Below are 27,328 nucleotides of genomic sequence, written 5' to 3'. Positions count from 1 at the left end.
AGGGAAAAAAATAATTTACAATTACAAAAATTGCTTATTAACATTTAACATTACTTTGTGATCAAACCATCAAGTCTTTCATAGTTACAACTAGGATAGCACTGAACACATTTTTTCCTGGGTAGATCTAATTGTAAAACAACAGATAAAATTTTGAACCTGACAATGACAAGGAATTTATCTGCATGGCATACATAATTCATGTTTTTGAACAATCTATAGGCTTTATCTTCTTATCCTTTTGTATAGTCCTTTCTTCGTCATTTGTAACATACAGCTAATATTTAAACTGTGCAATATCCATACCATCTGTTTAAATTTGTTCATCTGAGATCTCTGACAGAAAGCAGAGCAGTGTATTTTCCTGGAGTACTCATCCAAAAGCACAAAAAAAATGGTCAGAAACAGCCGTTCTAAGGCATGTCTCCATTGCAGCACCTAGAAAAGGGAACAAAGAAGATAATTTTTTCATGTCAGGAAGAATTAAAACATTATTGTTGAGAAAGAATGTCACCGTCACAATCACAAGAAGTTTAAGCAAGGGCTCACTGCGGTCCTATACATAGAGTTCATGGCAAAAATATTGATGAGGGACTGGCATAAGCAAAGATCCTGTGCAGGGAAAGGAGAACAGCAGATCAGGAGCCTGGGCTAGAACAGGAAGAAACAAATCCTTTGGCAACCTGACAACACTGCCCCTCCTGTAAGCTGGCTGCTACAGGGACTGCCCTTATCAGACCCCACTGCTGCTTATTGGCAGTAAGATTCTAAGTTCCTCCAACAAAGGGTAGTTTGTGTCACTGTAAATAGAATCTATAGCTTTTGAAAATACATTAATCTGCAAGAATGCCTGATTTCTGGTCATTGGATTGTTTCACGGAAAGCATAAAATTAAGTATCAAAACTATAATAAAATCATGAATCACAGCCATCTGTTTTCTTGGGAAAAACAGACCTCCATGTCTGATGCCATCAAAAGTCCATAATAAAATACTTCTCAAACCATTGATTTATGTGAAATTTTCTCCTGCTTGACTTTATTGCTACAGGTTTATGTGAAGCACAGGTTGCTGATGCTAGAACATTTCCATGCAAAGAAAAAACCTCTCCCAATATTTGGGAACAAGAGGTGTTTTCTCATTTCATTTCCACTAAGAAGCTCGTGTTGACTTGCACATGTCTGGATACTCTAGCCCTCAAAACTGACAGAAAACTATAGCTCAGTTTTTATATCATTGTTCTAAGGATAATCCTGAGAGTGCCATACCTATTATATAAATTAAAAGACATTGAGACTGATGCACACTGACAGCCAACTCTTATACATTCAGAAGCATGAGTTTCAAAACTCAGAGTCAAACCCAAATCTGCATTTTGTGTGGACTAGCAGGATTACAGGAACGTGATTAAAACACAACACAAACCTCTTAGTGTGCAAGTGCACACTGCCCCATGTGAGAGAGCCCCCAGTGTCATAAGGCTGATGTGCATGTCACAGGGAATCCACAGAGCTGTGCCAGCAACAGCCATTCCATTGCTGCAGGAGTGTCCCCCGGCTAATAACAGGGAGAGCAACAGGGCTGATGACTCAGGATTATCTCATTTGCACAGACAATCCTTTTTGCCTGGAACCATACTATAACTTACTCCCAACAGTTGTAGCCCACAGGCACCTTGGCACTGAGACTCAACATTTATTGCATTACTCAAGAGGCATTAATTTCCCTGAGGTATTAACAAACATTAGTATGATAAATCTCTCCACATCAGTATGAGCAGTAAAGTTCTTATGCACTTTGAAGACCGGATTTTTCTAGCTTTTAAACAAACATTTTGAATCTGCCTGGAAACACCATAAACATAACAAGCACATTCACACATCCCCCATCAGAATTAGAATGGTAGGGGGTAAGATATTCTTCCAGAAGTTACAGTACCACTAGTTAGAGAAATACATTGAAACTGACAGCTGATAAATTAAAACCAGCTAACAAAATACAAAACATCCTTTGTTGACTCTTCTCCAGGTCTGTTTCCAAGAGATAATGTACTACTATGATCATAATGATAAAAAGGTTATTTTCATTTTTTTTTCTTAGAATTTGGTGTCAACTATAATAGCCCACCTGAGAGATGTGAAAGCTCAATTCCCTGCTTATTCATAAAGAATTTACAGCCTGGGTTATGGCCAAGGCAAGCTTGCGGGTCACTGCCTGGCTAAAGTACCCCTATGGTGGACATGGGGGAGGTGAACGTGTTAAGAGAGTGATTCTGTTCCATGTGCAGTCAGATCTACCCACCGTGTTTTACAGCTCACCAAAACTGTTTCTGAAGTTGGTAGATGACCCTAAAAAATAGTCCATTACCAACTCAAATAAAAATATTAAGAGCCAGATAAAACTGCGATACATTCTAAATGCCCAGTAAATATTTGTGAACTTCAGCTTTTGTTTTATTTCTTCATTAAGTAGTACACTTGGCTGCAGAGAACTTGAAAACCTGACCAGAGCATACCCTAGAGGTTTCAAACCTTAAAAGCAAATCTAAAAAGTTTCAAATATGATAATCTAAAAATATCTAATAAGGTAAAGAACCTAACTCAAAATATACAGATGCTTGGGGTTCAATATGAAATGTAGTTAAATTGGACTGACAAAACAATATCTTCCTTGCTTTAAGTTCAACAACTGAGCACTGAAATATTTTCAGCTTTACCTTTGCCATACTGCTCCTGAGAAGAGGCCTCACTCTCCTTTCACAGACATCTCTGCATGGAGGAGCTACGAGAGACTCTTTAGCCATGCTCCTCTTCCTGCCAGTTCCTGCAACCCACAGTAAGTTTTGGCACCTGCCACAGTGCCATCAACAACGTCACCCACAGTCACAGGTTCTGCCATAGTCTTCAGTTCTAACAGGGTATCATGGTGGGAACTAGGTGGTTGGAAAAGTGTGGCAGCTGCTGACTCACCACCTTACGGAGTTCCTATTCAAACTGGACAAAATCCATGACTGCTTCTACAGAGCCCAGCGTACAAAGCATAAACTCCCAAATCGTTCTGTCTCCCACAAAAAAAAGCCAGTGGCAGCAGAAATGCTAGACCCTGCTACTCCTAGATATGACTTAGTGCCAGAAGAAAACAGCAAACCAAACAACAACAGCAAACGGTACAGCTTCTCTATCTTCTTTGTAACACAGCAGCTTTATGGTAGTAGCAGGTAAGCTCCTCAGTTGTAAATGTTCATGGGTTCAGAACAGAGCTATGATAAGTTAGGTTACTGGAGGATTTGCCCCTATACCATAGGGGAACCAGTGTCATGATGGTTTTCAGCCTCCTAAATCATCAGGTCAAATTCTGCCAGGGAAGAGCTGACAAAATAATGACCATGATTAAGAATATAAGCATGAAGGCACACTAAAGTTAATGAAGAGAAGATCACATTCAATGGAATAACAATTAATTTTGCCACTATAGGAATTAGTATAAAAATATCAGATTCAGGACTTTAAAGGGACTTCACCTCTAAGTTAACCTATATTGGGTTAAATGATCTACATAATCTGATTTACTTTCAGCACCATGTGTTACTAAATTGTCATCATTAGAAACCAGGAAATATGATCCTAGGCTAATTCACAAGATCTGAATTAATACTAAAATGTATCTTTAAATATATGGTATCATGGTCATAAAAGAAAGCACTCAGATAGTTAGGTCACACATCTTCATTCGAGCCATGGTTTATAAAGGCACGTTTGCCCCTGCATTCTAATGATCTAACAGGATGTTTTTCTATTGCACATGCACGCAGTCTCTACATTTAAAGAACATTACGTTAAGAATGAAGTCAAGGGCTTGCTTGTGAGGAAATGTGAGAAGGGAGATTGCCCTATACATTTTTTATTTGCTCACTAATATACCTTCTAAGTCTCACTTATTAACAGCTAGAAGTCAGTGTCAGAAGTAGTGCCAGAACTTGCAAATTCCTGGAGTTCAACCCAAAGATGTAACTTCAAAATATCATACCTGTGACAAACAGAGGACTCTGCTTTCTTATTCCTCAGCATTCGGTAAAGGCTCGGATCCTGTAAACGCAAGAATATACTATTACATATACCCACACAAATACTCTGCATGAAGGGGATGAACTCAGATTGAAGAGTTAGACTTTGTTCCTATTTTGAGTGCTTAATACTGTAACACCATCCTCGAATGTAAGCTTTTCCAGTATGTCATTTCCTAAAATCCTTTCTAAAATAAAAATTTCAGGATTGTATCATATGGACAGACACCGAGTGCTGCACATGTTACCACAAGAGTTTAAATGGCTGAAAACAATAATTTCAAAGAAAAATAGCAGTCTGTTGGACCAGTTATGTGGGTAGACATGATGTATTCTAAATATACAAGAGGCCAAGCCTATTAGCATAACCTGGTTTTCCTTAAAAAATACAACCCCAAAACCACCACCACCACAAAATGAACAAAAAGGTGCCATAATTCATGTCTGATGCTTAACTTTAGAATTTTATCATAATTTGAGCTTAAAAAGAACGAGAAAGTTCTCAAAATCATTGTGATCAATGAAAGGAGAGACGGATGCTAAGTCATGGCCAGCCCAGTAGAGATTCACCCCGAGACAAGAGGTCCCTGACCCTCTAACATCCTGCATGGCCTTAAGGCTCTGTAGAGCAGAGAACACATTACAGACAAATGGACCATTCTGGGATTTTAAGAAAGTGCTGAGTAAGTTCCTTTAGTTAGAGGCTTAACACACAGGCAAATGTGGGATAATATTCGAGAATATGGGAAAAATCTGGTCTTCTCTTTCCTCAGGTTGCCTGTTCAACATGCCAGGTCATGCCAGGTTTTCAAAGTATTTGCTGAAAGAGCATTTCCTACCATTTCTTTTAGAAAAGACACACTTTGTAAAAAGTGCAGAATACTGTATAAGTTGTACTTTTGGGGAGAGGAGACAGGGTCTCTCTGTTACAGTTACCCATTATCTAGCACAACAAGGCTCTACAGGCAGTTTTTCTAGTACAAAGAGCAACAACAGCACATGATAATGAGACACTGCCTATAATACATATACTATACAGATATTACAAAATTATAGGTATTTTTTGCCTTGATGCTTCAAATCAAGTCACTGAAGACAGTTTAATATTTATTCTCATATTCAGATAGAAGAAAATATTTTAGCTTTAGTGAAATTATGCCTACCTTTACACACATGCAGAGAAATAATATAAGCCCTTGAGAATTTCATTCTACTGTTCCTTTGTGTCTTGACTTCCATGAACTTAAAGAGTAGGAATCAGAGCCCAGGAGAGAAAGACAAGAGCAACTTTAAATGCCTAAAGCAGATAACTAAAAGTAGGTTACCACCATATTTTTAATTTATGCAGAATACAAGATGAGATGACAGTCATGTGTGTCTCCTATTACAAATGGCTAGGTAGTTTCTCTTTAAAGTTAGCACAGTCAGTTCAGCTACTTAAAGTCTATTTCTATTTGTTTAGGCTGTGGAACATTCTATATTTTAGTTCAGAGAAATTGTCATGCTTGGATTTCTCCGAAGCAGCATATATGAAGGGAACAGTTTCTTGTTTCTACCTCTCAACTACATGGTGATTCGGAGCAACTCATCACAGCTGCTTCAGTTTTGTCAGCAGGTACAGCAACATTTAACTGAACATAAAAGATCAGTGAATACAAACAAGGTCACACAGGTAGTGTTTGATGCAGGGCAAGAGTTAAGGAGCAGGCACACCACTTTGGAGATAAAATCTTGGAATATTGGCTATTGTCCCTTAGACTCTGACAAACAGAATTCATGAGATACAATCTGAAATTATCTTTTTTTCCATTATGCTTACAACACTGAGACGTTGCTTGGTTAACACCTGGTAGAAACTGGTTTGATTGAAATAAACAGAAGTAGGTAAATCAATGCTCGATCAACTTTCAATCAACATCTTTACAAGTCCAATATTTCTAAGTTAAACCAGACCTTCTCAGCCATTCTATAATAAATCTTGTATAAACTAGGCACATGGTCTCTCCACCAAGAAATCAACCATTGAAGGAGTAACGAAATATATATAACGACTGCACAGTCAGGACAAAAGATTGTGATTGAAAGAGAAACCATGCAGTGAACCTAAGTCAGTTTAGAGAATCTTGACATGTTTCATCGACATGTACCAAGGAAGTGTACTCCTATGGGAAAGGTGGTTTCATCTTAATTTTTTTATGTTGATTCCTCAGTGAATGCTTTGCATGAGCATCTCTGAATGAAAGTGATATCTGTTTTATTAAAAAAAAACCAACAAACAAACAAAAAAAACCAAACAAACATGAAAAAAAAACAAAACCACCCAAAAAACACCAGCAAAAAAAATGGAGAAAAAAAATTCCTGCAATCACGTTAACTACTGGTGAAGGAGACTGGAATAAATAAAATCCCAGAGTGGAGAGTTGCAGGGATGTTGACATACAGGATGTTGACTTCTGCAGGCAGGGAATCCAGCCCCCTGTCACACTGGCAGGCTGGTTCTCCTGAAGATGCCCCATTTTGCAGTGGGGCCACAGAAGCAGCCAGAACTGGTAAGGACTCCCTGTACAATACAGTTTGACTCCTTATATAGTAGTAATGAATTCTATATTATTTTGGAGGTTATTTTAATTCACTCTGCTCACCACAATCCCAGCTCTATTGAGAAAACATTATAGGTGTTATACTTGCTTTTTTCAAGGAGTGCTGAATGGCTAAATTGAAAAGATGCTCAATGTCAAACCAAATTAAACAAAAAAAAATTACCTGTCTGAAACAAAGCATATATATCTTTCTATGCCACTGGACAGAAAACACAGAAAAACACTAAGTGCAACTGTAACTGGCTTGATAGAGTCTTTTAAGAAGCTAAACTGGAGACCACTTTTGGTGAATCTACTTTTGTTGTATTGCATGCCCAACATCATAGTTCTTCACAAAATTCCAGAGATAAAAGAATATGAAATTAAGCACTTTGCATTGAAATACCATGTTAGACATTGAGCTGACAATCCTGAATACCCACCATCTAAGAGGCTAGTTGGAAACAGTGTCAGAATAACAAGACATGCACAAGAAACGACTGTAGATTAAGACTCTTTAACCTTGTTAGCTACACTAAGGAAACACTGATAGTCACCTGCTGACATTTTGTTAAATAGAAAACTGAAAACAAGAATGCCTGCTCTGTCAGAATTAATTTCCAAGTCACTGGGGACTTGAAGAAGTTTAGATAGACAGAAAATGACAAGAGGCTCTAACATAAACGGAGCCACGCTACCAGAGTATGGAGTTAATAATATTCAGCATTGATGAGTTGCTGTTTAATAGCATCTTCCAAAACAAAACCCCCAAATCACAACCCAGAAATCATCCTAAAGGAGTTACTGCCTTCAACACCTTCCATCTTTAACATCACCTAACAGTGTCCCACAGAGCCTGAATTTGTTAGCTTAGGAATCTTGCTCTAGAATATGGATCAAACTACTTGCCGGATGTTTTCAGACAAAGTTACTTTGTGCGTTCATTGTAAAGCCAATCCAGTCTTTCTAAACACATGGCTGAAAAGCCATTGTACCTGGGTCAGACACCTCTACCCCTATAAACTAACTTGCATCTGCCATGAGATAGAATCCCCAAGAATAGTTTTTTGTCCAGGAGATGCTGGAAGTAAGACTGCAAAGAAGTTTCTGTTGATTATTGCCATAAGAAACCTACAGTGACTTCATAAAGGTGATCCAAAGCTTGGCTTAGACAGAGTGACTTAATGTCACTACAAAATCCTACATGGATAGGAATTCAAAATATCTTTGCTACACTGAAAAGTTGTCCTTTGAATTTTTCTTTTTTTTTACTTCCAGCTTCCTCCATGAACTTTGAGGCACTCTTTCTCCTTGTCTATATCCTGTTTTATTTCTCTATATAATTCCTCTCTCTGCTATATGAGTCTTCTGCTAACAACTTTTCACATGCTTCCCTGAAGACTCCATACTAAAGACACAAGGGCACTAAGGCTAATATGGGGCACAGCAAAGGGGCCTGAGCATAATAAAGTGGTGAATGCCATCCAGCAGGTCACCCTCAGGCAGGACAAGCTCAGTCCTATCCAACACCAGCTTCATAGCACAAATTTTGAGTAAAACATCACTATTGATTTACACCTTCTTACCTCTACAGGGTCCACCAGGATCAGCTTCCTGATCAAGGTAGCATCCCAGGTCCAAGTTGTCTCCTAGACTTTAGTACTGGGCCACTTAGAATGGCAGCAAGTCACAGAGCAGTGGCCAAGAGACTGCTGACAGAGCCCACAAGAGTGGCCCTGTGGCTCCAAGCTGCTCAGCAAGCCCAGGAAAGTGGTTTTGTGGCTGCCCCTGAGTACAAATCAGCAAGCAGCTAACATATGGTACACATCAGCCATGAACATAGTCAGCATCTAAAGCTAGCCCCATGTATTAGAGCTTGCAGTGTCTGGGACAGGAGTGATGATTGAGTTTAAAGGCAAAGGGATGAGAGCCAGAAAATTTATTTCCCAAACAGCACGTTTCACCTGTTCAAACGTTCATTCCCCCAGCACAGTGCAGAGACCTTGACTCTGTAGCTAGAAGGGTTCATCCACTGCACTGGGCTCCAGTGAATAAACCCACTGAGTTTGTCACCAGCCAGTTGAGACTTAAGAGACTCAGGGCCTGTCAAAGGCAGCTGTGCTGTAACTCCACCTTGTGAGTCGATGTGCTCCGAAATACTGGCTCTGGCAGTGATAGTTTTTCCTTTTGCACATCATCTGCTTCACTGCTCTTGCATATGGGGGATGTAAAGCTTAGCAAATACTTGTACCCGCAAACATTACACACGCGAAGTAATTACAGCAATACTCTTCATTTGCAAAAAGCAGATCATTCATTAGCTACCCAAAAGAGCTGAATGGCTTCAGCGACTTACAGCCCACAACAGGCATTTAAACCATCAGGTAGGAAAAAGCAAAGATACAGTGCCTCAGCAGGGGTGGACTATTTCTCATTTACATAATTCTTGTGGCAGAAATATTTCTTACTATCTAAATGCCAGGAAAAGAGCTCACTACAAGTATTAGAACAATGTGTTTTGCTTTTGTTACTACTATGCGAAAAAGCTGATAATTTACCCTTCTGTAATACAAATGCAATATTGCTCATGGAAATAAATCCCACATCCATTGCTGTTAATGTTGCATGAACATTAATCACATGCTCTCTGTTCTCTGAATTGTACTTCCCATCTCAAAAGTGATTAAGTGAAAAAGACATTTACTATTAGAGATCACTGAGGTGGACTGTGACAAAGTGAGTTACCCAGAGTTAGCACACATCTGTGAACAGAGCTCAGAGTCAGTATCTGCAGATCCGTTCAGCAGACCACAGTATATGGTGTGCAGGAAAAGACAAAGGAAAGTTTCACCTGACTGGTGGAAGATGGCACAGAGCCCCACAAACATTTTTTCTGTACATTCCTCATTGCCTGTGACACGCAGTCCTCACAAAGTACCCAATACTTGACATGGCTGAAAATCAGTTATCACGCTGCTTCATCTTGAGTCAGTTTGGTGTTTTCTGCTTAAGCCTCCATCCCTTGAAAATCATAAAGGTGTAATTAATTCTGATCCTGCAGGGGTTAGTCAGACTGCTAGGCCTGTGGATAAACTGATAATAGTCTTTGGAAGACTTCAATCACATTATTGTGTTAATGTTCTGGGTCACTAGTCTAATAAAAAGCATGTATCAAGAAAGAAACAAGCATGAAAATTTTCTAAGTCAAGAGAAACATCCAGTGTGGTCAGTGACAAACACTGGAACATAAAATGAAAAGGTATTAAATGTTAAAACAGTATAAACCACTGAGATGAAGACAAGTAAGATTGAATTCTGGTATGTATGCCAGGAGAAATTGCTTCTCTTATCTGATTTACCTAGACTCTGTTTCATTCAGGCTCACACCTTAAAGCCTAGCATCCTAAAGTGCTGTAACTCTACATGTAGTACAGCTCAGTTAATTCCCCTTGGAAGAGTTAGTTTAACAGCTTACTTTCTAAGCACGCATTTTGATTGCTAATAGTAATGGCAGCTTACCTGCTCCATGCAAGATGAGGTGTTGCTCTTTCAGTACTTCCAGGCAGTCTGCAAACTCGCTTCTGGGATACATATCATATACTTGCCACTCCATAGATAACTACTAGAAGACATAATGACATACATGTGTGGAAAATCAGGATCTTATGAGCCAAGTCTATGTCATCACTTGTTTACTGTGATGGGTCCTGCTAGCTGCAGCAGAGCCTGCCTCAGATTTGTGATGAGCAAATTCACATGCACGTAACTACCCACCATGACAGAGTTTGCCTATTGAAAGCAGAGAGAACATTTGTGTGTAAATATATAACTGTGTTTGAGTTGAGGTGCTAAGAAAACTGTAAATAAGCATTAGGTTTATTATTTTGTAAACATGAGACTATCTACAGAGCATAGGAGGAGTGTTAAAAGATGAAACCTCATCTCTTTCACCATTAAAAACATGTTGATTTGTGCCAAATGGCAGTAGATTTCAAAATAATGTGTGGACCCTCACAACTATTTCACAGAGCCTCCAGATTTATTTATTTTTTTATCAGACTGATCAGTAGTACATTTACTATATTTTTCCTGACAGATTTAATTATTCCTTCCCCTACTCATACTACCTCAAAAATAATAAAAACCCTCTGCATTTTGATAATAAAGTATTTAGTTTAAATGAAAAATCACCTCATAATAAAGCAAATGTTAGCCAGATCAAAAAAATCAATTAATACGTGAAGATTTTTATTAGGCAATCATGTAACTAATTAAAACCATTGACTGATAACTGACAAGATGGCAACCAAGTTACCTTACTCCTAACCCAACAAAATGATCTGCCTGCTGTACATATAGATAGTATGGGATGACCTGCTTACAGATAAGTCTGCAAGTGCTGACCAATCTATTTTTACTTAGTGGTAGTATTTCCCCAGCTCAGCAGTTCTGACAGATCACAGCTTTGAGTCTGAGACATTGTGAACCATCTCTTTGTTAGTCACAAATAGCAAAGTGCACGTCAATAAATCACACCCCTTGTCTCTTTCTTTTCCCTCCCCCACACAGTTGCTGTCTTTTCTTGTCAAACCAACCCAGGCTGAACACTCCTGAATCATCTCTATTAACCTGTAAAAAATTCTGAAGAACAGATCCTATGTAATTGAAAATGACCTCAAATAATTAACATTTTTGAAGTGGTTTTTATCTGAATTTTGTCCAAGGTACATAGATCATCATTCATCTTTCCTCTTCCTGGCAGTGCACTTAGACATAGCAAGTCTTAAAATGATGACATCACCATCCCATGATCCTTCATTTTAAGTAATTAAAGCAGTAATATGCCTCTTCTCATGCACTAGTCATCAAGCCGATTTACTCATATGAAATCTCAGGCACAGTGCACCTGAGGTGAAACAGGAGAGCACAGGACTCAATGTTTTTGGTGAACTGCTGGTACTTTCATGTGAATTTATTGCTGCTGAGAGAGTAGTGCATGTTAACATGCAGGAGGACTAAATTCTGCTATTAATCCATGAGACAGGCACTGCAGAGGTAATATTAGATTTCCTATCCACGTACAGTATCAACACCTTGACAAGGAAGGAAGGATTTAGTTTAGTCTGTGCCTCTTCCGATTTTGGCCTTTCTCATAAACACACTGGCAAAGCTTTCAACATTAATGTCTGGATAATATGTTCAGTGACAGGGACAGTACCCAACAGGAACTCCATTAGACACTCAAACACCTTTCTGCAAAGACTAATGATGAAGAAAATTTTCTTATGCTGCTCAACAACCTTTGATCTAAAATCAGGAAGCTAGATCAGCTACCCAATAGTAGAATACCCATCCAACAAAACAGTAACCACGGGTTTTAAAATCTGTTATTGCATGAATTCCAGATTATTATTTTTACTCATTACAAATTTTCAAAATATGCACTACTATTTTTAACATAGCAAAAAACAAAGTATTTGTCTTGCATGGGCAATTGCAAATTACATTATCTTTTAATTTACATCCCACTTGGTGATCTCCACTATGCATTTCTCTTCACCAGCAACTTCAACATTTCATGTGGTTTGGAGGAGCCTTTGAAAAGCCCCATTCCAGTTGTACAGAATCACAGAATCTTAGGAGTTAAAAGGGACCTCAAAAGATGATCTAGTCCAACCCCCCTGCCAGAGCAGGATCACCTAGAGCACATCACACAGGAATGCATCCAGGTGGCTTTTGAATGTCTCCAGAGAAGGAGACTCCAGAACCTCCCTGGGCAGCCTGTTCCGTGTTGTGTTCCAGTGTTCAGTTGCTTCCATATGTATAACAGTTTATAGTCCTACTGCCACAACCATATTCATACTACAGGCTGTTTATCCCTTTTTCTGTCCCATTCTGGATTCCATTCTGCTGGCATCAATGCTATTCATGTTACAGAGCTTAGTTAGATGACTATCGTGGTTATACCAAAAATTTCTTGCAAGTGGACCAACCTGCATTGGCATCTGTAATAAGCATGTTAGAAATGCAAGGAAAAAAAGGCATCTAGGAAAGAAGAAAAATGCTAATATTTGTTCTTTAGCTATTGTTTTGATTGTGACAAATGAATTCTGGATTACAAGTAATACTTGTATTGCTTCTGCAATTTACCAGATTAAATGATGCTAAGTACCAAGAAATCATGGAGGACTGGCTGTTCAAAACCTGGTAATCTAGAATAATACCCTGATTTATTTGGCTGTGGTAATTCCAACTACCTGCACACATGCCCCACACCTTCTTTTACCCTTCAAGCCTGTATCCTGCCTCCACCCATCCTGAATCCACACAATGGCACTACACAGCACCTGTGTCAAAAACTGCCCGAACACCAGAGCTTGGAGCTCAGCAGAAGAATGAGGAGAAACTTCACCAAAAGGGAATGTCAGTTGGAATTCGCCTGGCATGGCTAAGTATGAATCTTCATTTTAGCCTTCTCTCCAGCTGGGCAGTGCAAATAGAGGCAAATCAGAGAGTACAGGGAGGGTCCAGAGGCTGGGGTCATAGTTCTGCAGTTGTGATCAGTCTTTGTCAAGACCTATCATATTCTGTTCCATTTCATCATGAAACAATGAAAAGAAAGCAGGGGAGGTGTGGGGGTGTGGAGGGGAACGGAGATAAAAAAAGGGAAGCAGGGAAGAAGGGGAGGAGAGTGAAGCCTTTTTAAAGCCTTTTTAGATAGGTAATGCATGATTCCTTCCACACACATTCTTCTACCAAAGTTACACAGTCCATCCCCTGTTCCAGAGAGAGGTCAGACATGACTGTCATTCCTAAGTAATATTTGTCTACTCCTTTTAAAAATGAAAACTGCAGAGCCTGGCTGGGCTTTCTTGTTCTAATGTTTCATATGCTCAATATTAGATGATAGTAATTTTTTTTCATTATACCAAATACAAATTTGCTGCTATTTAATCTATCTTGCTTTACCAACTCTATTCCCACCTATTTGTATTAGACAAAAAGTACAGTTTTCCTGTCTTTGTATTTACATTCCACTTACTAAGAGATCTGTAATTATTTTGACCTTGTTTTGCAGATAAACTAATCAGAGAAAAATTTACTACAGCATTTTAAGAGTAGTGAAAGAAGCATTAACAGGAAGAGCAATCAAGTAAACCAATTTGTCAGCCAGTTTTCATATAAAAAAAACCCAAAACAAAACACAAAACACCAACACACATAAAAGCCCCCTAAGCCCTCCTAGTATTATCATAGAAATAATACTACTCGGAGAGATCATAGGTTCTATCTAATTTAGGATTCAAGACACAATAATGGGATCTTTTCAAGGCAGGTATTAGTGGTCAGTCCTCAGTCTCATCATCTGGTATTTGGAAAAAATTTATTTCACCACTGCGTGCAAGAAAACCTTGGGTAAAGAACATTTTGTATCTCTGACAGAAAAGAGAAATGAGTGGCTTTTTGCCATGATACAAAAAATATCTTTCTTCCCTCCTATTATTATCATCTCTTAATTAATCCAATACAAAGGGTTGCTTTATCAGTTAATTCTTCATTTAATCTACTTACCAAGTAACATTTTTATTTAAAAAAAATTGTACTGCAGGCCCTTAAAGTGTGATCAAGTCTTTAAGATTACTGTGAAATGCATATTCACGTATGTACTGAGGTTTACAGATAAGATTTAGAATATATATACTTACTAATCATATTTTTAATCCATTTCTTCTCTACGTGAAGAACATTAATAAAAAACGGTTTATATTTCTTTGTATGAAAGAACATTCAGTTGCAATTCTGGTTTATTTGTTCAGACTGCTGACATTTCCATGGTCTTTTATTAAAGACCTGATTAACCTGCAGAAAGAGCACGATGTTTGTACAGAGCTTATGTTCTCTAAGCCAACTTCACACCCACATATTGCCTTCTGCTAGGGGAGCACTGGTAATGTCAGCATCCTCTGTCTATGACAACACCTTCAGAGGATGACCCCTCTGTCAATACCACATGATTTATACTTCCAGGAACCAGAATATGAGTAGCATCAGAGTGTTAGCCTGAGCTGTGGTCAGCTGCAGTGCTGCTGCTGGGCTCTGGGCACACAGGAAATAACTGACCATGCAGCTCTGCTAACGTCTTTATCCACTGTGCCAGCAAGCAGCTGCTGTAATAATCAACTTTCTCACTGGAGGTTTGCTATCCTAGAAAAAAGTATTGGATTAAAAACACTCAAGCCTTCTGCATGTGACTCTCTCACATGTCCTCATGATATTATTCTTCCTGAGCCAATCACACTTGCCCTGGTTTAGGAGTCTTTGAAAGTTAAAGCACTGTCTGCATCGACACAGGGAAAATTAAAATGCACATAGGTAAATTTTCTTATTTGTATTAAAGTAAGCTGCCAGGAAGATCCTGCATCAAATAAAAAACATGTAGTGGTGTCTAAGATGTTCAATGAAACAACACTTTTAACAGCCTTAATATTGGTTTTTGTGTTACCTAATGACTTGGGTTATAATACTCATCAACAGCAGCATCATCTAACCAACAGATCAGTGATTCCTCTTTTGTCTGAGACAAGTGTTAACGCTACATAGTACCATGAGGTCCACACTTGGAATGCAAAATTGGTAGCAGGCTATAAAATGCAAGATGACCCTACCAAAGTCATTATCAACTAAATCAAGATATGACACGGTGGCACTAAAGGCAAATGAAGTAATTGTGAGGGGATGCAACAGGAAGAAAAGATCCAAAGTTATGTAATTACTGAGTCAAAGACAATTTCAAATCTGACCTGATTAAGCTTTCTCTGGAAAATATCTTTTCAATTTATTGATCTATTTTGCACAGGCTAAACCACCACAAATATCTCATAATTAAAAAAAACCCAACAAACAAACAAACAAAAGAACCAAAACAAACAAAAAAAAAAACAAAAAAACCCAACCAAACAAAAAAAAACACAACAAAACCAAGTCAGGAGTTTCAGTTTTCTGGGCTGGCTCTACACTGTTTGCCTTTCACTTGTGAAGCATATTTACATTATTTTACAACTTTTCATTTTCTAGACAAATGAAGCTGACTACATACTCAATCCCAAAGAAAATTTTGCAGATGTAAACATGTACCTAAGTTTGTGTTCCTCCGTGCATCCTTGTAATCACACAAGGTTTAATATTCAGTACTTGACCAGGTATTCAAGGAAGGCATGGACTTGCATACCTTGTGCATGTTTTTTTTATTCTGTCTTACAAATCTCTGTGAATGAGATATTGCTTGTGGAGAAAATATCTGAAAATCTCCACAAAAATCTGCCTTATGAGATGGGAATATAAAACACAAAACTCTGCTTGTATATCTATGTCTACCCTTTTAGGTACATTGCAAATTCATGCTTCAGTAAACTCCAGTTCTTTTTTTGACTCAGATGAATTGATGTTACGCCTCTATTCTTGCCATGTAGCTACAAGTTCCACTAAATGACCTGCCAAATCTGCAGAGCAACGGCTCCACATGACAGAAACATTAGACTTGGAGGGTGAGAAGAGGTTTTTGTGCATTTTCTCTGTCTCTCTCCACTTCCTCTTTAAACTCCTGTTATTCCCTTTTTATTTCTTGTCTGTCTGTTAGCACCTTAGCTCAACCTGATTCTGGAGTGTTAGCAGTCCCAAGAGGCAGAAGAGAGCATTTTCCTACCAGCAAGATACACATTGACAATCCAAATCTTCACAGATGTGAAGATTATACACACAGAGAATGGCAGGGTAGAAGAAGAAGGTCTGTCTTTCGGGATCAAAAGAATTTATTAGGACTTGTAATTGTTTAGGACTAATAAGTTCTGGAGTAGTTTGGGGCCAAATATTTAAAGATATTTAAAAAGGTCTAAAGACCTTTTCAAAAGTTGGATCATAGATCTTTAACAGTATACAGAACAAAAAAAAAAAAAAGTGGAAATGACCCTTGAAAATGCTAGGTGTAAGATACATCAGATATTAAAGCAGAGCTGAACTTCATCTTAGCCAAAAGGGCACTTGCCTGACTTCAGTTTTGAGTAACATCTGTATCAGATTGGCACCCATGGCCCATACAATAACCTTTTAAAAATTAATTTTGAACATTTGGTTTTATATAAGTGGGAGAAGACATCAGCCCAGGTGCTGTCTTTAAAGGAGAACATTTGCTCTACAGAAGAGAGGAATACAGGGGGAAGCACCTCATGAGGCCATAGCTGTTTTTCAGAAGAAAGCAGTGTCTGTATTATTTAAAATGTATAAAAATATCTCTAAGATATCAAAAGCAAGTTATTTTTACAGAGAATTAACCTTAAAGAAAAAGCTGGATGTAAGCTAGTGCATAATGGTATGTTGCATATGTGAGAAATTTGAGATAAAGATGTAAGAGTTGTATGGAGTTGATGACTGAAAAGTTTTTTGTTGGCAACTGCGAAGTATAGAATTAGCAGAGCAGCTATCACTGATGTCTCATATAGGGCTGAATATTTTGTGGCATTTTAAAAAGGCTTTTCTTGCCAAGCTGGTTTTCAATTATACCAAACACAAAGTCCTTTGAACTTTAAGTGTTCCAGCAAAGGACAGAAAGGTTGGAAGTTTAGTACCTAACTCTTAATCTAGTTACTCTTTGTTCTAAGGATGCAGGGCAATGGCTGTTTCAATCTAATAACTTTTCCATTTCTAAATTCTGCCTCTAAGAGCAAGAAAACAACAGCATTGCTCTGCTCAATCACAAAATGAGACTTTAAGAAATGCAATGACACATCTTGGAGAGTGAATATTAAAGCCACCTTCTCTGTACAGTCAGAGCTGCAGTCAAACATGGTATGATTCTGCTGACAGTGCCTTCATGCTGGCTTCAAGTGACAGCAAGCAAAATAATGTAAGAAGTATCTGTAGGCTTGTCATGTGCTAATATCCTTTTGATAATGCAAACTGTTAATCTTAACACAGGTAAAGAGAAGAAAAGAAATTGGGTTCTTATCTTCAAGAGTCCACATTGGCCAGATGAACACTTCAAGGTCATCCTATATTACTCTAAACAAAACAAACCTATAGGCTCTATTATGTTGCTAAAATCCCATCTGGCTGACAGCATTTTCACCAAAGATAACCAATTTATTTTTGTTTTAAGCTTTAATTAAACATCATAGATTGTAGTGAAGTAATAACTTCTAAATACACTGTCCCACAGAGAGCCAATACCTCAATCAGGTGAAGCCAGGGGAAAAGAAATGCATGAAATAAAATAAAACCATTTTGTCCCCTCAGTTTCTCCTAGTGAATCAAAGAAAGGAATTTTTATATTAATTGGCAATGAGTCTATGTCTAGTCTGACTGCTGACATGGTTAGCCATAATAATAAAAAACATTTCTGTGGAAAGTGAAAATGCAGTTTGAATGTTAATCATGCCTTCATTTTCTGTCCTGATTATTTTGAATAAAATGAAAGCAACGATGTCCTTGCCTCAATTGTTCATCTTCAGAAAATGACAGAAATCAAGTTACTAATGCATATGGGTGACCATCTATATAGGGGGTTCCTTTTCAGAGACATTTAAAAAAAAAACATAAGTGATTAGATAAGAAAACATTGCAAAATAAATTTCTAATTCTGAGCATTTTCCCATTCCACATTACTTAAATTTATCACAGATAGAACTTGCTCAGCAAATACAGTATGGAAAAAGGCTATTTAATACAATTTGGACAGTAAAATTAAAAGGACTTCCCTATGTCCTAAAAAATGTCAAGTATCCAGATCACATTTCAAAAGAATAAACAAAGTATATTATGACTCTTTCCCCCAAACCTACCCTCAAAACTTCAACTGTGTAGGCATAAATTAGTTAAATGTCTCTAATGTCTGACTCAGCTTGCTGATACATGCAAAAACTAATATTGCTGAACCAAGTCTATGTGTTAGGTTTGCACTTCATTACAGAAATTTTTGCACCACATTTTTAAAATACATTTAATGTATTTACATTTCAATTTCCCAAATAGCTGGGGACTTATACCAGTATTAAAAGCAGTATTCTTAATCTTCTGACACTGAAAACCCCAATTCAAAGTTTTCTTCACACGTTTTATGTGAATGACCACTCCTTATGAAGTTCAGAGCACTTAACTTGTGCTTATACATTTGTTAAAGGCCTCACTAGTAATTTCAGCTATTATTAACATGGAAAAAAGAGATCTTAACATCATCCATAACCCACTAATAATTCCTCTTACATTACCTGAGCCATGGTTTCCATAAAACAATCAGCTTCAAACACTAAAGCCTAACAGGCAAAATAAATCATTGGGTATTTGCTGTTTGTTCTCCTCTATAGGAAGTAGTTCTTCAAAATGTAACTGTATCTGAGCATGTAATGTTTGGAAATTTCATTTCCTAGTCAAAAAGGAAGCAGATACCCCAAAATTACAGTGTACCTATATCAAATTTAAGAAAATCAACCACTTGGGTCTTCTTTAGGTTTAAACAATACTGAACATATGAACATCATAGATAAAAATTTAAAGGAAAAACATCTTTAGTAATTGAAAAACGAAAGGATGGGATGCAGCAATTTGCAGATGAAGCCCCATTTACCACATAGGAAAACAGCAATTAAAAGGAAAAAAATCATTGTTGTGAAACACATGAAAACTGATAGATGCTCTTGGCTGAAATCAGTCCTAGAAATCAGACTCTGAAATGTTTTGCCTACCACTCTCTAGGGGCTGAGCATCCACTGTACACTGCTGTTACTTGGAGTGTTGAATTATGACCTACTGCATAAACAGTACATTTGGCGTCACAACTTCATAAATCACAAATTGATTTCCCTGAACAAATATAGAGATTTTCCAAATGTTTCCAGAGGAGATTTTGGATTAAGGAAAAACAATGAGTGATTTATCTCTGAATTCTCTTGGAAACATACACCCTATTTTCTAAGTGGTTCATGAGAATAAGCACTTAAACTAAAAAACATCCTTTTCACTTATTTGGATGGATATTGTGGCATATTAGATGAGCAACAGGGGTTTATTCACACAGCAGTTATTTCTCAGTAAGCCAAACTGTTCTGGGAACAAGCTTAGGGTCCTCACTGATGCATAATTGCTTTACTTCAGCAACAGAGTAATGATTTAGTTCCAGCATCCTCCCTCCCTCCCTAAGATAAATGAAAGACTGGCCACTCTACCAGTTTTTCGAATCAACATCACATAACATTAGTCTCAGAAGGACAGAAAAGAAACAAATCACTGTAGTCACATAGGGCAGAGAGGTGTCAAACAAAAAAAACCCATCAGATTGAACTCAGAGAGTGCTGATAAGCCACCACCACTTAGAGTGAACATTTAGATTTACTTTTCCTGCTGCAGGGGAGAAAAGTCTAGAAAACAATCAAAGCACACAGTAGTGATACCTTGTTGCATTGGCATGAAAAAGTTCAGCAAAATCCACAGACCTGGATCCTCAAGCAGGCCCAGGGCAGCACGGCTCTGGTTAAGCAAATGAAGTCATGTTGACTTTACTCTTGCTAAGAAGTTCATGTTGACTATTCTTACTAAGGAGCTGTCCTTGAAGCTGAATGCTTCAACTTTAGGGTGAGAGATACATCTAGCTTTAACCTGTGCCATCAACACAGACCAGTCAAGCTTTTCTGTGTGTGAGGCAAGTGTAAGTACCAAATGCAGGCAGCTCACTGAAAATTTGCAGCCAATTGTCATCCAAGACAACAGAAGTTAGATGCATTCCATTCTAAAGAGGGACACCCATGACCAAAAATATTCACAAAACTTTACCAGAAGCAGAAATACTAAAAGTATTTTTAAATTGTCAGAAAGCACTTATTTCAAATCTCCAAAAAAATAGAGATATTAAGTGTTCCAAGACAGTTGAAAAACAACATCTTATCAATTTAAACGCCTATTTGAACTATGCCAGCTCTTTCAGATCTTGCTAATTCCATAGTTTCATAAACACTCAGAAAACAACTAAAGCTTCAATGAATTAAAGTTTGGAAAGACTTTTAAATATTACCCAAGACAAAAGAGCAACAAGGCCAGTTTGATTCTTAATGACTTTCATACAGGATTCATGTGCTTGATTCAGAGGTATCACAGTCTTAGAATAATTTCCCAAGAGACATATCTGAAATTGTAGCTGGCCATTTTGTAATACTGTCATCTTGTCTTAAAGGTCTTGGATGCTGCATTGTTATGAAGAATTTAAAGAAAAAAAAAGCCAATAACAAAATAATAACACAATAACATAATAAAAGTACGCTGGAGAAAGCACAAGTTTCAGATTAAATTCAGGAGGCACGAGGGCAGAAAGATCTACATCTGTAGTTCCCTCTGGGGCCATGGGGCGTTAAATGTCCTGCAAGTATCAACAAAGGTGTCAAGATGTATCCCTGGATTTGATCTCAGGCTTCTTACAGCAACATTCCCTTCTGTTTTCCCTTGAATGCTGAAGACAAGTTGCTAGGAGATTATTTATTATTTTCTTTTTTCTATTCTGGACAATGCATTAAATCCTACAGTCTTCACAAAGTTACAATTATCTAACAATGAGATATTAGCTTAAAATGTTCTGAAACATTTGAATGAGAGTAGCTGAAATTGCTTATACCATAATGAAAGTTTGCTTTTCATTATGTTTTTAATTAAAACAACATTCAGCTCCACATTTTTCCTTGCTACTGCAATATTATCTGTTCTAAAATGTAGAAATTGATAAACAGTACAAACATTTAGCCGGTAAATTTTTATAAAGATGAACTGATTTACTTTTTCTGCTTATAATTGATCTAGATAACAGTTGAGAAGATACTTTTTCCTCTGTGAAGATTTGTAATACTTCAGGAGGCAAATCAAAATGTGTACTCTCAAGGCCATTGCTTCCCATGCTTATATGGTTTGTTTCATGACTCTTATTCTAACCTTTTTCCTTAGATTCTCTAGATACCCACTTAAATGCTGTCATTATCAAAATGAGACTTTCTATGATGTAAATTAATTTTTGATGTTATAAGCAGTAGCTGATTTCTCATCTGATTTCAACAGTGGTCTTGAAGAGTAAGAAAGTGCTAGTGTTTACCCATGTATTACAAAGCAGCAGGAGGACAAGGAGAAATTTTGTTATTCAGAGACTATTCTGTTTCTGGACTGAAACATTTGTGGGCAGCTTTTATGAAAAACAATTTTTTACAAAAGGTTTTTAAAAATTCCTCAATGTACAAAATCAGGAAGGTCAAACCAATAACTTCTGCACTGCTGCCATGTCTGGCTCCAGCATGGGGTGGAATCCATGGAGCCACATTTCAAAGGCATGAGTGTGAGGAACAGGGGAAGAGCAATCACCCACCTCACAACATCCATGCAGTCCATGTTGAAGAGAGGTAGCAGCTACAAGGACCCTAAGATCTTTCTGATGGCAATTTTCTAACAAGAAGTTCAGGGCCCAGAAGTTATTTTAACAACTGTTCTGACTGACCCAAACCAGAAACTCTCCCATGTTGTATTCATCCTCAGTACACAGGTTAAGAGACAAAGCAAACCTGGTAAAGACATTCATCAGATGCCACCTAAAAAAAAAACCCTCAGAATTTTGGCAGACTATTAGACCTTTCAGACACAGGCATGGTCACTTCAAGTTCTTCAAAGAACTGCCCAAGAACTTGCTAGAAGCCAACATTCCCAGCACATCTAGAACTTTCACAGAAACATTTGTTCTTTACATCTGGAATTACTATTTTGGCCCCACTCAGTGCTTGAAAAGTCTGAAGGTTAAGTCATTGTCACTACTTCATTTTGGAAAGCAGAATAAGTCACCAGGTATGCAATGAATTATTTCCTTGAGGCATAAAGACGGGGTACTTAAAACTCTTACACTTCACCACATCCTTTCTTTAGTATGACCAATAATTATTCCTGCCTTCACCACTCCTAAGTGTAATCCAGGACACATGGCAATACAATCTTTATAGCATACACTTAAGCTATGATGCACAAAACGTTTCAAATATCTTACACTGAAATATTATTTTATTACATGTAAAAGACTTGTTTGTACACTGACATTTAAATTCTACATAAATAAAGAAAAAAATTGATCTACCTTGTGGAAATGAAGCTTTTCTCAATGTGTTATTTTTGTATTTGGTAGATGGTTGCATTTCACACAAACAGGCCACACCAGTTCCATGCCTTTTTCTCTGAAGCAGTTATTGCTAGGAATTTGTTTGAAAAGTATTTGAACACAGTAATGGCTCAAAGCAGGATCTTGTCAACATGCGTTAACACCTTTTACTGCTTCCTTTATAAGAGGCATTTTTCCTCTCTCCCTCCACACTATTTGTATTGAAATTTGTTCTTCTACAAGTTGTATTGATGTTGGTGTGCAAAGTTCAGTCTTTGCAAAGCTGCTTATCTGCATATGGCAATACACTAAGTAGCTGCCTATTGATTTTTGCTTCTCTTTTAAAACCATCATGACTTCTTGCAATATTTTTCATAAATATCATATGTAAAGGAATGGAAGATAGTACATAGACACTCAGTTTTAAGACTAGTTAACACTCCATTAAGAGAAAAAAATTAAAATAAGTTCATTATCTTAAATGAAACCCTCTTTGTTCATTAAAAAAAAGAAAACTGGGAAAGACACTAGGAATTAATGTATCATGTTCTAATCAATATCACACTAAAACAGTTGATTTCTTTTCATATTTCAGGAACTTCCAGAAGTACAGTAGCCTTACTACAATTTTGGAACATAAGCATTTTAAAAGGCACATATTAGAACCACTCAATTATGAAGACAGCAGCATTTTTAGCAAGACCTTTCTAGCAAGCTAATTAAGATGTATTACACATAGGGGTCCAGAGCAGTATCATGTCTTGAGCACGGATGATACATCTGCAAGAATTCTGTAGTTTCATGACAATTTCTTAAATTCTATTCATGGGTTTAATAATTTCTCCAGTTTTAAAAGAGATCAGCTTTTTTGGCCTTTAGAGCCCTGTAATTTTATTAAAATGTTAATTATTAAAAATGGCAGCATGGCTCTTAGCAGACAGAAACCTTCAGAATTATCTTTTCTTTAATGCTCATCTCAATACTGATGAAAAAGATATGAACATTCGGGGGCTGAACTCCAGCCTTTATGGTTTCTGATAATACCATAGGTGAGCATTTCTCCAACACATAACATGAACCTACTGTCTTCTTTTAGTTATCAGACAGCTGCTCCTTGATATCTTACTGGACATTTATTACCTTCTGGTAGACTAGGCGCTTTTCTACATTATAAGATATGTGCTGCGTTGGTAACTTTCTGAAAGCTTCTAATCTGGCTGGTTTTTCATGTTGCTAGACTAGATAGACTGCCAAAATTCTCATCTTGAGCACCCTAAGATGACTTGTTCTGTCCAAAGACTAACAAGTGTTTAGCATTACTAGCATTTTTGTCCACGATCAGTAGGCAAAACTTAAGCCCTTATTCTGGTGACTGCATGATTCAGTTGTGATTTGTCTTTTGGCTTGTCAGTTTCATGTGTGCTTTTGAAAAAGAACTGTACTAACTGCTTGTAATGAAACCCAAGCCTGCTGGTAAGTTTTATTATGAAGCCTGCATTTGGGCCCTTTAAAAACTTTCTCCATGATCTCAGGCTGTGAGCAGATTTATTATTTCTGGTGGAAATGATGCTGAACTTGAAGTTTTTCAATCATTTAATGTGAAGCCAGGCAAATTTTTGCAATTTTGGATGACTTTAATTATGTACTCTTCCAAAGATTCAAACATGAAAGTCAAAGGAAGGCCAGGGAAAGTAAAGAGACAAAAGACTGCTTGAATTTCTGGAAACAAAGCAGTTATCTTTGCCTTTCTTGACAAACAAGTAGAAAGATTTACACAGCTGAAATACTTAAGAGTGTCCAATATGTAGCTTGCAATTTTCACAGTATTTACTCCTGGTTAGATGTAGAGCTCATAGTTTCCTGTTCATCTGCTTCAAATGACCAAAAGGGTTTCTGCCTGCTTCTGTTATTGATGTGATGTTTTTGCTTAATTGCAGCATACTTACAGCCTAGGCAAGTGCACAGAAGGATATTACTATTTCAGATGGCTACAGACCATTAAAGCTGTACTTTTCCCAGGGAAGAAGATGGCCCTTTCACTGCTGACATACAACCAAACATGGAATTAAAACGCATGAGACAGGAGGTGAGATTTCTTAGAGCAGAAAGAAAATGGAGTGATCACACACTGCAGAGGCTAACACTGAAGAGAAAGGCTAGAGTGCATAAAATGCAGTAGGAAGACAGTTGTAAACAGTACATGAGGAAGGAAAATCCTAGGAGCAGAAAAAGGAGTCTAACCTAGGTGGTGAGGATGATCACAAATGATTGTAAAGACCATAAGCACTGCTAGAAAAGGCAAACTAAAGGGCTTATATAGTAATTCACAAGAACCTTGTCTTAAACATACACTTCATAGGAGGCTGGCAAGAAGTTGCATGGTATTGACACGCGGAGTCGTTTACTCCATCTTAGATTTTACTATGAGCCATGTCTTAATCTGCCACCTAATTAGATGCTCTCATGAATGAGCATTGGCTTCAAGTTATTTTCTGATTCTCAGTAATACTCACTGTAGTGATTCTAGATATTTGTCTTAGCTATATGTATGTCTAGTCTTCTGCTGGAATAGCTACACTAATATCCTGTTTTGAAGTGGAAGCAATTTGCTATTCCTTTCCCATCAAACAGCAAGTATTGAACCTTATAGAGAAATCTCTTTTTCTCCACAGTGATTTGATATTTAAAATATATATATATATCTGTAAGTGTGTCTAACATTTTAATTTGTCCCTAAAAAGTCTCATGACCATTTTGTATAGTATAAGATAAATAAATCAATTTTTTCTTAGTCACTCCTGTTTTCTGCTGGCTAGGGGCAATAATGTTTCCCACCAGTACTTCCTTAACCAAATCATGTGCAGTTTGATTAAGACATCTCAGATCGCTGCTAGTAAAACAAAAAAAAAGTAATATCATTTTTGTTGAGGACTAAAGGATAGCATTGAGGCTATTTTTAAAGGTTGATTTTTTAGACTTTTGATGGATTAGCTTGATTTCTATGACTTACTTGATCTCATAGGTTCATACATATTTCTCTAGTTCAAAAGTGAATATGAAACCCAATCATTCTGAGTTTGACAGGAGTGGATAATTTTTTGTTAGCTTCTTACTAATGTTGAGAGAATCCATATGGAGATCAGACTTCTGATTCTGAAGCATTTCATTTTCACTTCCTAGGCAAACCACAGCTTGGTCTGGAAGTGATGTGGGTGGTGCTAGTTTTCAACTTTAATGTCAGCAGGAAGAAGAAAAAAGTAAAACTGAAAAAAGACTAAACACAGCCCTCAAGGGATCTGCCAAACGTGGTATGATCATAAACACCAAATCTTCATTCAACAGTAATAGATATAATTTCTGGCTAAACACAGTATTTTCTGCTATATTGCCCCACAACTAGAAATTCACATACTTTGGATTTGAAAGCACTTACCAGAGATGAATCCCTGACTTTGCATGCAGTCAGCTAGGGCAGCCAAAATAATTCCCTTAAGAAGAAGAACCAGGACATGGGTCCATAACAAGCCATATCTAGTGAAGAAATCACAGAAAATGGTGGGATAAGTGAGATAAGAAGGAAGGCATAACCATCCATAACAAGCTTTAAGTGTTCTTACTAATTCAATTATCAAAATTGCTCAATAAGAACAGCAGTTACTCTACACAGTAGTGACAGGGAACCAACTCTGATTTTAGACATGGTTCTGCTGCAAGATGAGAATTGAAAAACTTCTTTTTGGGGTGAAAACTTATTAACTCAGATAAACTACACTGACATGGAAAGGACATCTAATTTGATTGGGGCACAAATATGTACATTTAGCTGTAGATATTAGCTAAAAATTATTTAGAAACATATTATTAAAAGAAAAAACTCCTGTGTATTTTAATTTTAGCTCATTATTCTGTGCTGCTGAACAGTCTATGCTGTTTACCCCTCTCATATCTACCTTTTGATTAGGAAGCTAATAAACCTCCAAAAAGTCCATGTAAGTCTGTATCCCCAGGCAGTTATTGAAATTAAGATATGGTTCTTATGGTTTTTTTCCAAACCACCATGTGATTACTTCTTTTACAATTATCTAATACATTAAATTATTGAGTTTTGCTTCCATTTTATATTTTGAATGCTGCCTGGAATTCTAGGGTTACAAGCATAATTCTAGCACTGTGGAAACAAGCCTAGTTTTCATAGCAACATTTTTCCCTTTGTACTGATGTTATCCAAAATTGTGAAATCAGAACAGCCAACAATACAGAATAATGAAGCTTTCCAGATTCAGCACATTCATTTTTAACAGAGCTTTTATTTTACAATTCTGCTATTAGAGAAAACCCTTTTTCTTCTGTAGACTCACTCCACAGAAATAAGTTACGTTTTTAGTAAATATTCCTTTATGGGAAAATAAGACAACAAAATAGAGCTCACAAGATTGAATGTTTTTCAGGACTATGAAAAACACAGCAAGACAAATGAAAATGAAACACAGAAAATAGTTCTACCACCTCTGGCTTCTTAAAGGCTAGT

At 37.3% G+C, this 27,328-nt stretch overlaps 1 long non-coding RNA gene across 1 annotated transcript; it reads right to left on the bottom strand.

Moving 5' to 3' along the window:
- Positions 1-51: 51 nt before the first annotated feature.
- Positions 52-26,325, bottom strand: LOC127384394 (uncharacterized). Its single transcript, XR_007889414.1, has 4 exons — positions 26,234-26,325; positions 10,161-10,263; positions 4,026-4,084; positions 52-438 (listed from the first exon to the last, which is right to left on the bottom strand). It is a non-coding gene; the product is annotated as an uncharacterized LOC127384394 (long non-coding RNA).
- Positions 26,326-27,328: the final 1,003 nt, after the last annotated feature.

This window comes from Apus apus, chromosome 4, assembly GCF_020740795.1.
Source record: "Apus apus isolate bApuApu2 chromosome 4, bApuApu2.pri.cur, whole genome shotgun sequence".
Taxonomy (NCBI): domain Eukaryota; kingdom Metazoa; phylum Chordata; class Aves; order Apodiformes; family Apodidae; genus Apus; species Apus apus.
The sequence above is the reverse complement of the archived record's forward strand: the minus strand, read 5'-3'. Positions and strand labels throughout refer to the sequence as shown.